The sequence below is a fragment of the Pan troglodytes genome, chromosome 18, assembly GCF_028858775.2.
Source record: "Pan troglodytes isolate AG18354 chromosome 18, NHGRI_mPanTro3-v2.0_pri, whole genome shotgun sequence".
In the NCBI taxonomy this organism is placed as follows: Eukaryota; Metazoa; Chordata; class Mammalia; order Primates; family Hominidae; genus Pan; species Pan troglodytes.
In genome coordinates, this window is record NC_072416.2 from 20,085,229 (window position 1) to 20,099,763 (window position 14,535).

Genomic DNA, 14,535 nt, shown 5'->3' on the forward strand with positions numbered 1-14,535 from the left:
GAAAACTCAAAACATTGCAGAAATAAATTAAAGAAGACTTAAATAAATGGAAGAACATCCGGTGTTCATGGATTGGAAGATGCAATATTGTTAAACTGTCAATACACCGAAAGTAATATACAGATTGAATGCAATGCCTATTAAAATTGCAATGGCCTCTTTTTTTCTGTGGAAATGGAAAAGCTAGTCCTCAAATCCACATGGGATTACAAGAGACCCTGAGTAACTAAAACAATCTTAAAAAAAGAAGAAAAAAGTTGAAGAACTCACACTTTCCTGTTTCAAAACTTACTACAAATCCATAGTAATCAAAACAGCATGATACTGACATAAGGATAAACATATAGAAAAGTGGAATAAAAATGAGAGTCCAGATATATACATATATTTCTATTATTTATATATATCTCCTATATATGTATCTCCTATATATATATCTCCTATATATATATCTCCTATATATATATCTCCTATATATATATCTCCTATATATATATCTCCTATATATATATCTCCTATATATATATCTCCTATATGTATCTCCTATATATATATCTCTCCTATATATATATATCTCTCTCCTATATATATATATATCTCCTATATATATATATATATCTCCAATTGACTTTTGGCAAGTGTGCTAAGTTTGCTCAGTCATTCAGTGGAGGAAAAAATAGTCTCAGTTGGTGAGGGAACAACTGAATTTCCACATGCACAAAAATGAATTTGGATCCCTACCTCACACCATATGAAGAATGAACTCAAAATAGATCAATGACCTAGATTCAAAAGCTAAAATCATAAAACTCATGGAAGAAAACAGAGGTAAATCTTTACGATTTTGGATTTGGCAATGGATTCTTAGACATGATACCAAAAGCACTAGCAAAAAAAGGAAAAATAAAGATAAATGTGTATATGTGTGCATGCATGTGTGTGTGGGTGTGTTTGCTTATTCCAGAATTAGGGTAGTAGTAACAATGAGGACAATAACTTCTTAGAGCACCTTCATTCAGGAGTTGAATCACAGTTCAGTTATCAGACAATGCCAGGAAGAGCTATACATTTCTTTTGGTATATTGACATCTTAATATTATTAAGTCTTCCAGCCCATGAATACAGGATGTTTTTCCATTTATTTAGGATACTGAAACAGGAAAGAAGAACAGAGCTATTCGTGATCATACAGCTAACAAATGGAAAAATGACAATTGGAAACCAGGTTTTTAAACTCAAAGTTCATTTCTCTCTCCCAAGGAGTGCTAGGACAATTACTCATTTGTAGTTTGTGACAATTCAGGCAAGGGCTCATCTCTAGTTTCCCCTGCTCTTGGGAAAATTTTCTCAAAGATGCTGTGAACACAGTGGGGAAAAGGTTGCAAAGAGAATGCTTAAACTGCTTATAACCAAATTGCTTTTAAGCAGCACTTTAGTAGAATCCATTTATATAATAAGAATGAATATGCTAACTGTGAGCCATTTTTGTGTATCCTTGAGGGATCTCTACAGGACAAGCCTCATTTGAATTATTCTCTTCCTTTAGTAAACATCCAGTACCTGGGATTTACTGATTTTTGGCACTGAGTCTGAATTGCTGAGATTTATTTTTTTTGTAAAGATGAAATTATTAAAGTAGAATGAGGATGGAACTATCATTTACTGAACACCTAGTAGGTGTTAGGATGCATCCTTACCATCCTTGAGTCCTCTAAGCTCCAGGAAAAGAAGCCTTTGTACCAGGCAAAGAAGCCTTTGTTCTCAGCTCATACCTAACATAAAGGAGGATTCACCGCTTCAGAAGATTACCCTCCACTGAAGACACACAAATTCCCCAATGTAATAATAAGAAATGGATATTGTACTGCAATCTTATGGTACTGAAAGGAGGTTTTACATCACACACCACGCAACATAAACATCTCCTTTAAAACTTCTTGTTTTTAATCCTCAAATCTTTTCTTTTTGCCAGTGGCTTCATTATTCACTCTCCTCTTACCCAAAATAGCATCACAAAGAAATGTTTCCTATTGGCCTGAGCAATTCAATGGTGGTGCCCCTAGATTGTAAACAACCCTCAGGAGAGGAAAAAGTCTGGTTGTTAATTAAACAGATGATCAAAATTGTTTTTGTAGGGTGTGTATGCATGTGCATATGCCTGTATGTGTGTGCTGGGTGGTTCTCATTTCATCTGGGTTCACTTTTGTTACCTTCTTTGCTCTTTAAAACAACCCCAAGAGATCACTTAGTCCCATTTTGTAGAAGAAAAGATTGCTGCACAGAATGATTTGGTACCACGTCTAAGTTTGCACAGTTTGTCAGTAGGGGAAGCCACAGTGCCATACTGACCTGATTCTAGTATTCATGATGCCAGAAACTGGTCCCAGAAATGAAAGGCTGTGGCTTTCTCGATTTTCATAGCAGTGGGTAAACTCTTCTTTCTACCACAATGGACCTTCTTCAACGGGCCCTGAGTAAGTGGTGGCCAACTATGTATTAGGGTATTCAAGAAATGTATAGTCTAAAGCAGGACTTAGCAAACTACAACTAGTGTGCCAGATCCAGCATGCCACAGGTAAATAAAGTTTCACTGGCTCACATTAGGCCCATAACTTTAGGTAGTGTCTCTGGCTGCTCTTGCACTACAAGGGCAGTGTTGAGTAGCTGCAACAGTGATCCAATGGCCTCAAAGCCTACATTGTTTTACTATCTAGACCTTAGTGAAAGAAGGATGCCAATCCTTGGTCTAGAGAGTCAACTGACAGATAAGTTGGAAATTGAAAACCAGAGCTTAAGTAGGTGGTAGGGGAGCACAGGAACCATGTAATTGCCAACAGGTAGACTTTGTTTAAAAACCACTCACAGTAATCAGCATCCTTCCATCTCCCAATTCTCCACATTGTTATTAGGACCTTGAAAATAACCAATTAATAAATCACTATATATTAATTACTTGATGTATGCCATGCTCTGTCATATGTGCTGTGGATAGAGCTATGAGCAAAACAAAATAAAAAATGAGTGTGGAATATAGGAGGAACAGAAAGAAGGCTATTAATTGCTTAATTGATGCTACTGAGAGCCTGGAGCTCAATACCAGATGAGACTGCGAGGGAGGGAGGCAGGGGCCAGGATGTGGAAGACTGTGGGATTTTATTCCAGGTAAAATGGTAAGCCACTGAGAAATTCTAGGCAAAGTGGAGGTTGTCATTATCATATTTAATATGATCACTCTAACTGCTCTATGAAGATTGAATAATTGGAAGGTGAGGACGGGAGCATGGAGAATAAGGAGGAGGTTACTGCAGTTATTTAGGCAAGACGTGGAAGTAGCTTGACTAGCCTGATAACAGCAGAGACAGAGAGAACTGTTTAGATTTAGAATATGTTTAGGGTTAGAGCTAAGAGGACTCATGGATCATGAGGATGCATCTTAAAAAAGAAGCTCAAAGCTTGCTTCCAAAAGAACCAAGGAGAACATCGCAAATTGTAAGATTTATTATGATTCTCACCTGCCCACACAGGCAGGGCTGAGGCAGCTTGCAGTGCCCACCCAGGTCCTCTGGTGTAGAGGCAGCCATTTTTGCTCTGGACAGACTTGTCCTGGGGCCTGTGCACCACCGCTGCAGAAACGGGCAGATGCAGCCTCAAAATAAATGAATCTTCTTGTGCCAGGTAGCTGGCCTCCTCATAAAAGGATGGATTGGACTGGTTAGAGAGATCTCGACACTTGTGTTGCAGATCCATTAATGTCAGCCACAGGTTAATTCTGAGCAATTTCCAGGTGATCCAATAATTCATTAAACTGACAAAAACAAATCTTTGGAAAATCAAGCTGGTGACAGATAGAAAGCCAATGATTTATTGTCTGGAGAGGAATAAGTGTCTTCCTTTCCATTCTTCAGTCTGTTGAGTGGATCGAAGTGTGCAGTAAGAACAAGGTAGGTGTGAGTTCTACTTAATGGGCATTGTTCAGGCCCAATGTGGCATGCATGTCACACTGCTTGCTTCATAAAGTATTTGGGGGAAGGAAGTATAATGTAGCAGGAAGACCTGGACACTGAGGTTGGGTAAAACTGAGTTTGACTTCCTCCTCTACCAGTTATTAGCTTCTGTGACCTTGGGAAAGTCACTCCACCTTTCTGAGCCTCCACTAGTTCATCTCTTCAACTGGGGTAATAATATATTTTCTCCTGTACTCATGTCTGCATATAATAAATGAATATGATGAAGCACAGTGCCTAGAACATTATAGGATACTCAATAAATAGCTAACGTTATTGTTATTTGTGATAACAAAGAAGATGGGTGAGCTTTTTTTCCTTTGGTGTGTATATTAGTTCATTCTCACAGTGCTATAAAGACATACCTGAGACTGGGTAATTTACAAAGAAAAGGTATTTAATTAGCTCATGATTCTGCAAGGTGTACAGGCTTCTGGTTCTAAGGAGGCCTCAGGAAACTTATAATCATGGCAGACAGTAAAGGGAAGTAGGCACATATTCACATGGCCGGCAGAAGAGAGAGAGAGAAAGGGGAAGTGCTACACACTTTCAAACAACAGATCTCGTGAGAACTCCATCATGAGACAGCACTAGAGGGATGATGCTAAGCCATTAGAAACCACCCCCATGATACAATCACCTCCCACCAGGCCCCACCTCCAACACTGTGAATCACAATTCAACATGAGATTTGGGTGGGGACACAAAGCCAAACCATATCAATGTACGTACATCAATGTAAGCCTACAACAAGGCATTGTCTGTATTCATACTGATGCTGCAAGAATGTTATAGAATACTTGCCTAGACATGCAAAGAGAGGAGACATCCAAGACAGCACTTTTTTTCCAAGGCAGAGTCTGAGAAAAAATGGGAAATCAGAAGACTAAGAATATGAGTGATAGGATTTGGGGGGTGCTGGTGAATAGGAATAAAAGGGCCCTAGGCTTAAATAGAAGAATTAAAGGAGGACAGCTTGGGAACTTACTTCCAAGCGGCAGCGGAGAGGATGAGTCATGTGAAGAACAGAATAATACTTAGAAAATGATGCTGCAATTGATTTGAAGTCTGGATGGAGAAGGTGACTTCTGAACTTAGACCTGCAATATGTCAGGTGTGGAGGAGACCTCAGACACCAAATGGAAGAACTGATTTTCTTTAAACTCTTGTACTTTTGGCTGTTCACTATCCTTTTCATCATCTGGTAATAGCATTTCTGTATTCCCTAAGGGCCCACCCCTCAAAGGTGCATACGTATCTCATTTTCTGTATCCTTTCAGCTTTTATTTATGGGAGCTCTATCATAGCTATAGCAATTCTGGACAGAAATTGTGATTTTCTCAGCTGAAAATACCTAAAAGCCACAAAGATGCCTGAAAGGGATGAATTACCATGGATTACTGTTCTCATAAATAGATTCCTGGTCTAACTAAATGCATTTAGGGGAGTATCTGTTGGAAATCCATTAGACAAGGCTTAGTTGGAGCCCATGGACCCTAAGAACCTCCAAGAGGAACTTTGAACTTCGGCACCCCCAAAGTGTGTATGAGAAGCCTTTAACTTGGCCTGTCTTCTAAAGATTGAAAATGAGTTTGAAATCATAGGAGGCCTGGGAATGCTTAAAGTATAACTTGCCCACCATTGGAGGTATGCTCCCAAGTATTCACCAGTTCTTTCTGTAAGAGAATCATACAACTCTCCACTATTGTACTGGGGCTTGGGCTGCTTTCTGAGGGGGGAGTAGACTTTTTGACCCACTGATGTCAGGTTTGTCCCTGTGACTTGTTTTAGCCAATGGCATATGAGTCAATGTACTGCAAACCAAGTTCAAGCAGAAGTTTTATAATTGTATGTTTTTATCAGCCCTCTTTCTCTTTCCCTCTGACCCATGAATGCCATATCTTTGATAGGGGAAGTTGCTTCAATCTGGATCCTGGAATCAGAAGATGTATGGAGCAGAACTGCAGCTGAGCTGTGACTACCAGCATATGATGAGATAGAGAAATAAACCTAAGTTGTTATAAGCTGCTGAAATTTTGGGGATGCTTGTTACACAGTGTCATCTAGCAAAAACTAACTGACATAGGAAGTGAGAGCAGCCACTAACTCAAAAGCTGGTCATTAAACATTTAACAGCAGCCAGAGATTTTTTTGAATGCTAACTCTTCCAACTTAATCCCGTGATATATTAGCCCTGCTCTTTCCGCTGATTCAAGAGTTTGACGGCTCAATGGATCTGATCTTTGAAGTCTATGTGCATGTGAACAGTGTGTGTGTGTGTCTGTTTTGTGTGCATGTGTGAAGCTTCTCACGCTGTGCCCAAGTCAGAAGGACACATGTTCCTGCTTAAAGCTTGGATGACTCCATCTTCAAGAGTTGTGCTTCCCAAAGTAATTATATGTAGTCAGATGTTCATCATTCAGGGGCTGATTATTCCACCTCTTTCTCAGTATGGATTTAAATCATCTCATGTACATCACAGCTGAAGACAATAGTGACTGCAAGAAACTAAAGGCAAAGCCCAAAGTCACTCACTTGCCTATTGACAAGTCACTGTCAGAAGGGAACAACAATTACATGCCAAGCACTGTCTAGGTGCTGAACATACATGATTGAATGTAATTTTTATGGCAATTCATAAGTATCACTGTTCCCATTTTACAGATGATGAAACTGAGGCTCAGAGATATTAAGCCTCTTGCCCAGAATCATATAACTTGTAGGTAGAGTTGGAATAGAGCATAAGGTATTTGTCTATGTTTTTCCTGACTTTAGTCATTACAAAAAAACTTAATTTAAATGGTAGATAATGTCAAATAAGATGAAAACAACATCTATATACCATTTAGAAGTATTTGGGCTGAGGAGTTCCTGTATAATAATGTGATAGAAAAATGGAAGCTAAGAGGCAAACTCACAGTCTTGAGATCACAGAGAGAAAGAACAAGAAAAACCAGCACTGACGACCAGCCCTTTTGTCCACTGTGCCTAAATAGGCTCCCTGGAAGATCTTGCAGAATGTGGTAGCAATGGAGGGTGAGAAGACTCTATTTCTATTTTAGGAGATTTCTCCTTTCGCTCAAAGTAAAAAAGCAACAGCTTTTGTTTAAACCCCTAAACAAACTGTTTATTCTCTTACCTCATGCGAGGAGAAACTGAGAAATGCATGACGGTGCACTTTGAGTGGTAATATTGTCCTCAGCCCATGTTATTAGTGATGCAATGGAGGTACTTACCACTGACATACATTTGTGATAATTTATAAGACTGGTTAGCTCACACATTGCATTTGAACTCTTGCCTGCCCAGAGAGTTTCTTGAATATAAAGCAATCACCTAACTTGAAGCCAAAGTAAGAGTGAAAGAAATCCCAGAATATTCTAGGTTTGGCAAGTGCTGATGGATTACTTAGTTCAGTGGTTCTCAACAAGGGGGAATTTTGCACCCACAAGAGACATTTGGCAATGTCTGGAGACATTTATGTTTATTACAACTGGGTGGAGCGGGGAAGGTCACTACTGGCAGCTAGTGGGTAGAGGCCAGGGATGCCGCTGAACACCCTACAATGGACAGGACAGGCCTCCTCAACAGAAAATTGTCGGCTCCAAAATGTCGGTAGTGCTGAGGTTGAGAAATCCAGACTACCTCAATGCTCCTGCTTTGACCAACATCCAGAGGCAAAAAGTGGCTTACTCAATATCACACAGCAAGTTAGTGCAAGATCTGGGCAGCAGAATAATCTGCAATTGTTAGAAGCACAGGCTCTGGAATCTGAATGTTCGGCTCTGGAATCTGAATGTTTGGCTTTGGAATATGAATGTTTGGCTCCAAATCTTGGGTTTGATTCTTACTAACTGAGGAACCTTGAGCAAGTCACTTAGGCTGTCTGAGCCTCAGGTAGCTCATCCAGAAAATAGGGAGAATAATGGCACCCATCAAAAGGTCTTTGAAGAGGATCCAATGAGATAAAGCACATAAAGGACTTGGCATAGAGTGTATGTACAGTATGTTTTCCATTTATCATTAGAATTCTGTACTTTCTTAGCAGGATTCAGGTAAAACACATCATTTTAATTTCACTAATATAGGAAAAGAAATTTCTAATTAAACATTGTCAGCTTTTTCTATGTCCTGTTAGAGGAGAAATCTCTGAATCACTAAAAACCAATTCAATGATCTCTTTAGTCTCATGAATGTAATCCAAGGAGGCGCCACTAGGTATGAAGAAAGGGTGCATGCAGCAGAACACAAACATTTTTCTCCTTTAGTTTGATAAGCTCAACACTGCTATGCACTATTATAAAGTGATAGAGGGTGTAGTACGCTGATTAATGACCCTTCTTTGATCTCATCCCCAAAGATATCCAAGTTCTAATCCGTAGATCCAGTGACTGTTCTCTTATATGGAAAAGAGGACTTTGCAGCTGTGATTAAGTTAAGGATCCAGAGAGAGAGAGAGAGAGAGATTATCTTGAATTATCTGGGTTGGCTCTAAATGTTATCACAAGGGTCCTTGTAAGAGGAAGCCAAGATGGTCAGAGGAGGAACAAGGTGAAGTGACCATGGAAACAGGAGGGGGAATGGTGATGTGATGTGTAGCCATGAGCCAAGGATTGAGGATAGCTTCTAGCAGCTGGAGAGGGCAGGGAGGCAGATCTTCCCCTAGAGCTTCCAGAAGGAGCCAGACCTACCAATACCTTGACTTTAGATTCATTTGGGACTTCTGACCTTCAGAACAGTAAGAGAAGAGGTTTGCTTGAAGCCACCACATTTGCAGTAAGTTTTTAATTTGTTAACAGCAGCAATAGGTAACTATTACAGAGGGTTATTCATTGCGGGGAATGGAGGGCACATTTACACAGGGGGCTGAGTCCCTTTCTGGGGAGAAAGGAATTGAGATGCTGACCCCATTCATTGTTGAGGTTCAAGGTTATCCGATATCTCTGCTGACTCATGTGGCTGTGACTGAGGTCAGCCGGCAGCACAAACCATGAGGGACAACAGAGGGGGACTCACCGCAGTGGAAGAGACAGCTGGACTTGGGACACAAGAGGAGACTAAGGCTTAGGTTGTCCTGGGAGGGAGGCTGGTCCTGGAGAGTGTGAGGCCATGGCTGAGACCTTTCTAGAAACATGCCCTAATACTCCAGATGCAAGTTAGGAACCATGGCCTGTTATGATGAAAAATCTGGAACAGACATTGTCTTAAGATGGGGAGAGATGACCATAAGTGACAGACCTGAGAAACCACAGCATCAGTTTTGGGTCAATGCACAGTGGAAGTACAGGGTGCTGTTCTGATGGACAGATTTGAACCGCATCATCCTGGGGGCAGTGTTATAGTGAGAGGGAGAGAAAACAGAAGCACCCAGGATTTTAGCAAGTTATCAGGCTAAACTGAGGAAAACAGCACCCCCTCCTGCTACAACCATAGATGGACATGACATTGTAAACCCATCAAAATACCCAGCAAAGGCTGGATGTAGTGGCTCACATCTGTAATCCCAGCATTTTGGGAGGCTGAGATGGGTGGATCACCTAAGGTCAGGAGTTTGAGACCAGCCTGACCAACCTGGTGAAACCCTGCCTCTACTAAATACAAAAAATTAGCCAGTGGTGGTGGTACATGCCTGTAATCCCAGCTACTTGGGAGACTGAGGCAGGAGAATGGCTTGAACTCAGGAAGCGGAGGTTGCAGTGAGCCAAACTCGTGCCATGGCACTCCAGCCTGGGCAACAAGAGCAAAACTCTGTCTCAAAAAACAAAACAAAAAAAAACAGAAAAGCCTGAAAGTCAGTGAAGGAACTCCTCAGGGGCCAGAGATGACAGCCAGGCTGTAGGGGTGGTATGTAAGTTTCAGAGATCTGATTATGGGCCAGGAGACTGCAGTATGGGGTTCAAACACAGAAACGGGAAGTGAATTCAGGCTCGCAAAAGGCAGAGAACTGGGGCAACTCTCCCTAAAATCTAGAGCAGTGGCTCTCCTTAGGTTAGTACTGTCAGAGGCATTTGAACCAGAGTGAACCCATCTTGAATAGGGGCTGGGTAAAATAAGACTGAGACTTACTGGGTTGCATGACCAGGAGGTTAGGCATTCTTAGTCACAGGGTGAGATGGAAGATCTGCGCAAGATACAGGTCACAAAGGCCCCGTTGACAAAACAAGACGCAGTAAAGAAGCCAGCCCAAAGCCACCAAAACCAAGGTGGTGATGAAAGTGACATTTGGGCATCCTCCCTGCTCATTATATGCTAATTCGAATGCATTAGCATGCTAAGAGACACTCCCACCAGTGCCACGACAGCTTACAGACGTCATGGCAATGTCCAGAAGTTACCCTATGTGGTCTAAAAAGGGGAGGAACCCTCAGTTCTGGGAACTCCACACCCCTTTCCCAGAAGACACATGAATAATCTACTCCTTGTTTAGCACATAATCAAGAGAGAACTGTCAGTATACTCAGTCACGCAGCCCATACCACTGCTCTGCCTATGAAGTAGCCATTCTTTTGTTTCTTTACTTTTCTAATAAACTTGCTTTCACTTTACTCTGTGGACTCCCACTGAATTCTTTCTTGCGTGAGATCCAAGAACTCTCTCTTGGGGTCTTGATTGGGAGCCCTTTCCATTAACAGTACTGCCTCCTAGGGGGACATTTGGGGAGGTGGGGGTGGGCGTGTTTTTTATGTTTCTGTTATCATGATGGCAGGAGGCACCAGTAGCATTTAGTTGGTAGGAGCCAGGATACCAGACATCTGGTAATGCCCAGGGCAGTCTGACTCAAACAAAAAACTCCTGCCAGCCTGTGCAGAGTTCAAATGCCCGCTGAGAATTTGCATAGGCAAAAAAATCCATTCATTACTCTAAGCCTATTGCTATCTAGGTGAACTCTTCTACACATAAACGTAAGACTTTTTTTTTTTTTCACTTTTAATACACACTAAAATTTTCAGAAATTTCAATACGATGAAAATCAAGGCAAGCTGGTACTTTATATGTTTGGGACCACAGCGAGAGTGGTTCACCGTCTTGGAAAATCACGTTACCCATGGCAACACCGGTCCTGGTGTTTGCATCACCCTATCCGCCCCCATTTCCGCCTGTGTTTGTAGTTGTCACAGCTGTGGTGATTCTACACTCAGGTTCATGCATTTTATTATTCCATTAAGTCTCATTGTGCCTCAGCAGTTACTCGCCCTGATGCCCTGATACTGCGTATGTGAGTTAGGAACCATGGGTCTCTGGCGGATGAAAAATACATATGATAATAAATTAGTTTTCAATTTTTAATATAACATGGCATTTTTAAATAGTTACAAGTAGGTTCTATTAGCTGTGATTTTCATTTCAAAACAGTAAGGAAGATATTACAAATTGTTTACTAGAAAAACAGCCATTGGATCAGGTCAGATTGAAAGTCATTGGTCTGGCATCTCCAAGAGCTGTCCCATCCATTGCAGAGGAAAGGGAAAGATTCTGCCAGCCAGCCTGGGGGAACTGCAAGGAGGCTGTCTGTCTATTGTCTGTCTGAGTCCTCTGGATGCAAGGGAAGAAAAATGTCATCTGTGAATAAATCAACCCCTGATCACTGGTGGCCTCTGCAGGGTAGAGATTCCACAGTCTGGGAAATGAACACAGCCACTGTTGAATGAAGTCAAAAAGTCACGGTCAGCAAGCTGGGAACAGACAGAGGCAGGTAGACTTGGTAACCACAGAGCTTAGTGACCCTCCATGGGGCTGTCAGCGTGCTGGAAGAGTTGGAGAGGCAGGGAGCTCTCTCATAGAAACTTCTTGGCAGCCCTGTAGTCATCCAACAGAGAATTTCAAAAGCTCAGGGGAAAGGCACAGAAATCAGTAATTCATGATAACCCAACCCTGGGATGCAAAAGAAGTTGTAGTTATAAATTTACTTCCTAGTAAGGGGGCAGGTTGCGAGGTTCACTAATCCTCATTTGCTTCATCTGCAGAAGAGGCAAAAGAACATCAACTTTGTCAAGACCGGAGACTCTTGACTGGAGGAGACTTTCCCAGGGACATTCTGTCATGTCTGGAGATATTGTTGATTACTGCGGAGATGGGGGTGGAGGGGTTGCTACTGGCATCTAGAGAGGAGAGGCCAGGGATGTCGCTGAACACCCTACAATGCACAGGACAGACCCACAATAAAGAATTCTTTGTTTCCCAAATGTCAGGAGGGCTGACATTGAGAAAGCCTGGAGGAAAGAACAAAGGTCATGAAATGATGCTTAAAAAGAGCTGGCATGACTCCTGGCTCCTTATGGGGGCTCAGGAAATATGACTGCCCTGCTGGAGTCTAAGCATCCACGGGTGTTGCTATTTTCAGACCTGGAAGTAAGGGAACACCGTCACCATTGATTGCATTAATTGCTAGAGATATCATCACCATTGTCCTTGTTGTGATTATTACTAATGGCTGGTATTTACTGAGACCTTGCTTAGTGAGGTCCTGTTCTCTGTGCTTTTCATGTTGTGATTCACAACTCTGTGAGGTATATGAGGTAGTTCTTATTATTACCTTTATTTTGCATAGAAGGTAGTTGAGTGTCTATATAAGAGGAGCTGACCACAGGCAGTACACTCATATGTCAACCATTTTCACAGGGTCTTTTATTTGTAATCAATCAATTAATTAATTTTCCATTAGTGAGTATAGTTGACAAATACAATTGTATAAGTTTAGGTGTTTGGTACAATGATTTGATATACATTGTGAAATGATTATCACAATTAAGATAGTTAACACAGCTGTCACCTCACTTACATTTTTTTTCTTTGGCAAGAACATTTAAGATCTACCCCTTAAGCAAATTTCAAGCATACGATACGGTGTTGTTAACTATAGTCACCATGCTGTACATGAAATCCCCAGAACTTATTCATCTTTTAACTAAAACTTTGTACCCTTTGACCAACATCTCCCTGTTTTCTTCTCCCCCGATTCCTGCCAACCACTCTTCTACTCTCGGTTTCTGAGTTTGGCTATTTTTGATCCCACATGTAACTGAGATCATACAGTATTTATCTTTCTCTGACTTATTTCACTTAGCATAATGCCCTCAAGTTTCATCCATGTTGTTGCAAATGGCAGAATTTCCTTCTTTTTTTTATGGCTGAGTAACACCCACTGACGGGCACTGAGGCTGTTTGTATGTCTTGACTATTGTGAATAATGCTGCAGAGAACATGGGAGTACAGATAGCTCCATCAGCGATGGATTTTCTTTCCTTTGAGTAAATTCCCAGTAGTTGGATTTCTGGATCATATGGTTATTTTTAATTTTTGAGAAACCTCCATTTTCCATAATGACTCTACCAATTTACATTCCCACCAACAGTACCCAAGGGTTCCCTTTTCTCCACATCCTCACCAACTCTTGCTATCTCTTTTTTTTTTTTTTTTTTTTTGATAATAGCTATTCTAACAGGTGTAAGATGACATCTCATTGCCGTATTGATTTGTAGTTCCTTGGTGATCAGAGATGTTGGGCACCTTTTCCATGTATCTGTTGACCAGTTGTATGTTTTCTTTGGAAAAAGTCTCTAAAAACCCTTGGCTCATTTTTTAATTGGATTTTTGTTTGTCTGGTTTTGGTTTTCGCCATTCAGTTGTATGAATTCCTTATATATTTCAGAAATTTACCCCTTACCAGATATATGGTTTGCAAATACTTTCTCCCATTCCATAAATTATCTTTTAATTTTATTGATTGTTTCTTCCGCTGTGCAGAAGATTTTTAGTTTGATGTAGCCCTACTTGTTTTTGCTTTTGTTGCCTGTGCTTTTAGCGTTACATCCAAAACATCATTGCCAAGATCAGTGTCAAGAAGGCTTTCCCCTATGTTTTCTTTCAGAAGTTTTACAGCTTAAGGTTTTAAGTATTTAATCCATTTAGAGTTAATTTTTGTGAGTGATGGAAGATAGGGTACTTAGTTTTGTTCTTTTTTTCATAGGGATCTTCTGTTTTTGCAACACCATTTATTGAAGAGAACTATCTTTCCTAGTTGTGTATTTTTGGCAGATTCGTCCAATATTAATCGACTATTTGTGCATAGGTTTATTACTGGACTCTTGTTTTTCTTTTTTCTTTTCTTTTTTTTTTTTTTTTTTTTGAGACAGAGTCTTGCTCTGTGACCAGGCTGGAGTGCAGTGGCATGATCTCGGCTTACTGCAACCTCTGCCTCCTGGGTTCAAGCGATTCTTGTCCCTCAGCCTCCTGAGTAGCTGGGATTACAGGCATGTGCCACCACACCCAGCTAATTTTTGTATTTTTAGTAGAGACAGCATTTCACCATGTTGGCCAGGGTGGTCTCAATCTCCCGATCTCGTGATCCGCCCACCTCGGCCTTCCAAAGTGCTGAGATGACAGGAGTGAGCCACCGCGCCCGGTCCTGGGCTCTTGTTTCCATTCCATTGGTCTCTAGGTCTGTTTTTATGCCAGCACCATACTGTTTTGCTTACTGTAGTTAGGTAATATATGTTGAAATCAGGAAGTGGATGCTTCCAACTTTGTTCTT